Consider the following 3,527-nt stretch of genomic DNA (forward strand, 5'->3'; position numbering starts at 1 on the left):
GTCCTCAACTCCTCCCTAGTATCCACATAACCTCAGTCATACAGAGAAACCCATGTGGCTCCCACAGATAGGACTAGAGAGTAATAAGAGACTCTCAGAAAGGGAGAGGCTCAAGTCCACCTTATAACTCTGAATGCTTAACTGCTCGTGGTCTATGTCCCAAACTGCACCCTATCCCCTATATAAGGACTAGAGGGTCATTTGGGACACGACCAACGACTTTTGTTTGAGCTACTGCTTATACCAGTCCATTAATCCACATGGGCTGGATTTAGTAGAAACAGAGATATTACTGATATATACCAGTCCATTAATCCACATGGACTGGATTTAGTAGAAACAGAGATATTACTGATATATACCAGTCCATTAATCCACATGGATTAGATTTAGTAGAAACAGAGATATTACTGATATATACCAGTCCATTAATCCACATGGATTAGATTTAGTAGAAACAGAGATATTACTGATATATACCAGTCCATTAATCCACATGGATTAGATTTAGTAGAAACAGAGATATTACTGATATACCAGTCCATTAATCCACATGGATTAGATTTAGTAGAAACAGAGATATTACTGATATATACCAGTCCATTAATCCACATGGATTAGATTTAGTAGAAACAGAGATATTACTGATATATACCAGTCCATTAATCCACATAGATTAGATTTAGTAGAAACAGATATTACTGATATATACCAGTCCATTAATCCACATGGATTATATTTAGTAGAAACAGAGATATTACTGATATATACCAGTCCATTAATCCACATGGATTAGATTTAGTAGAAACAGAGATATTACTGATATATACCAGTCCATTAATCCACATGGATTAGATTTAGTAGAAACAGAGATATTACTGATATATACCAGTCCATTAATCCACATGGATTAGATTTAGTAGAAACAGAGATAGTACTGATATATACCAGTCCATTAATCCACATGGATTAGATTTAGTAGAAACAGAGATATGACTGATATATACCAGTCCATTAATCCACATGGATTAGATTTAGTAGAAACAGAGATATGACTGATATATACCAGTCCATTAATCCACATGGATTAGATTTAGTAGAAACAGAGATATGACTGATATATACCAGTCCATTAATCCACATGGATTAGATTAGTAGAAACAGAGATATGACTGATATATACCAGTCCATTAATCCACATGGATTAGATTTAGTAGAAACAGAGATATTACTGATATATACCAGTCCATTAATCCACATGGATTAGATTTAGTAGAAACAGAGATATTACTGATATATATCAGTCCATTAATCCACATGGATTAGATTTAGTAGAAACAGAGATATGACTGATATATACCAGTCCATTAATCCACATGGATTAGATTTAGTAGAAACAGAGATATTACTGATATATACCAGTCCATTAATCCACATGGATTAGATTTAGTAGAAACAGAGATATGACTGATATATACCAGTCCATTAATCCACATGGATTAGATTTAGTAGAAACAGAGATATGACTGATATATACCAGTCCATTAATCCACATGGATTAGATTTAGTAGAAACAGAGATATGACTGATATATACCAGTCCATTAATCCACATGGATTAGATTTAGTAGAAACAGAGATATGACTGATATATACCAGTCCATTAATCCACATGGATTAGATTTAGTAGAAACAGAGATATGACTGATATATACCAGTCCATTAATCCACATGGATTAGATTTAGTAGAAACAGAGATATTACTGATATATACCAGTCCATTAATCCACATGGATTAGATTTAGTAGAAACAGAGATAACACACATTACTGACAGCAGAAAGTTGAGGTATTGACATTTGAACTCTAGTCTCTCCACTGGGTCTGCTATGAAGAAGGACCATTCTACAGCACAACTGGATTACAGCAACACTAACAAATTACAGCAACACTAACAACAGTGTTTTACAGTATACAGTTGTTGTTTTTACAGTAGCGGAACTGCGATTGTGCAAGGACCCGTAACATTTTAAACAGGCAGTGTTAAGGAGGATGAATTCAGTTTCTCTGTTGAACCCCAGAGCTGGGCTGGCACTAGTACACACAGAGGTCTTCCCTTTCTCACACAGGGCTCCATCCTATAGAGCACCCTATTCCCTACATAGTGCACTGCGGGCCCAGGTCAAAGTAGGGCACTATGTAGGGAATTTGGGCGCCATGTGGGATGGAACCAGAGGCTCTCCGGTAATCCCCTTCAGGCATGTCCCCCTCCCCTCAGGCCAGGACAGAGCACAGCTGGCTAGAAGAGGGCAACCCTAACCCCGGTTTACTAAGCAAAGGAGCGCGAGCACACACACACACACGCACGCTGATCTGTAAATTGGCACAGTGTCACTAATCCCAATCAATTGAAAAATGTGTGATTCATTAAGTTGAGAGTGGTGACACTGCTGGGGTTAAAATAAAGGGTGGTGACACTGCTGGGGTTAAAATAAGGGTGGTGACACTGCTGGGGTTAAAATAAAGGGTGGTGACACTGCTGGGGTTAGAATAAAGGGTGGTGACACTGCTGGGGTTAAAATAAGGGTGGTGTGGAGAGAGTCTGCTCTTTATTTATCTGGCACTCCAGGCAGACTAAAACACACCCTGTCCATCTGGCACTCCAGGCAGACTGAAACAAACCCTGCCCATCTGGCACTCCAGGCAAGCTAAAACAACCCCGTCCATCTGGCACTCCAGGCAAGCTAAAACAACCCCGTCCATCTGGCACTCCAGGCAGACTAAAACACACCCCGTCCATCTGGCACTCCAGGCAGACTAAAACAAACCCCGTCCATCTGGCACTCCAGGCAGACTAAAACAAACCCCGTCCATCTGGCACTCCAGGCAAGCTAAAACAAACCCCGCCCATCTGACACTCCAGGCAGACTAAAACACAACCCCGTCCATCTGACACTCCAGGCAGACTAAAACAAACCCCGTCCATCTGACACTCCAGGCAGACTAAAACAAACCCCCGTCCATCTGTATGGCGTGGAGCAGCCCTTTCTTGTTATTTGGAAGAACGAGTGGCTCATAGAGTTTGTTCAATATGTCCTGGCCCTGGGAGGGTAAGAGGCGTAGTTGTGCTGGCGTTCGGCACTCTCAGGACTCATTATAATTGTTGCTGACTGGATCCCTGTTTGTATTAGGAGGGCGCGTATGCCTACGTAGATCAATCGTTATGGCCCTCATTAACAATTATGTGCGGTGCTAATATTTTTCGTTCGTTTCCTGATGGTGGGATTCTTGAGGCCCCGGAAGTTCTGAATAAAAGACAAAAAGAAGCTGATCCTCCTATTAGTGATCGGGATGCTTTGACTTAGTTGTTATCTCACAGTTTCCATCCCGATTTCACAGACGATAATCTTCGTGTCTCCTGTTTGGAGGTATCAGAAGAGGATCCGTATCTCCATAGCAAGAGCGCCCGGGTGCAAAGAATCAGCTAGTAATGTTTAACATTGCAATCTTGCGAGGCACGTTAACTAAT

General features: G+C 40.8%; 1 pseudogene; it reads left to right on the forward strand.

Annotated features, from left to right (window-relative positions):
- The first annotated feature begins 3,089 nt into the window (after positions 1–3,089).
- The window catches only part of LOC120017350, a 21,045-nt pseudogene continuing 20,607 nt past the window's right edge, over positions 3,090–3,527 (forward strand).

Source organism: Salvelinus namaycush, chromosome 22 (assembly GCF_016432855.1).
Source record: "Salvelinus namaycush isolate Seneca chromosome 22, SaNama_1.0, whole genome shotgun sequence".
In the NCBI taxonomy this organism is placed as follows: Eukaryota; Metazoa; Chordata; class Actinopteri; order Salmoniformes; family Salmonidae; genus Salvelinus; species Salvelinus namaycush.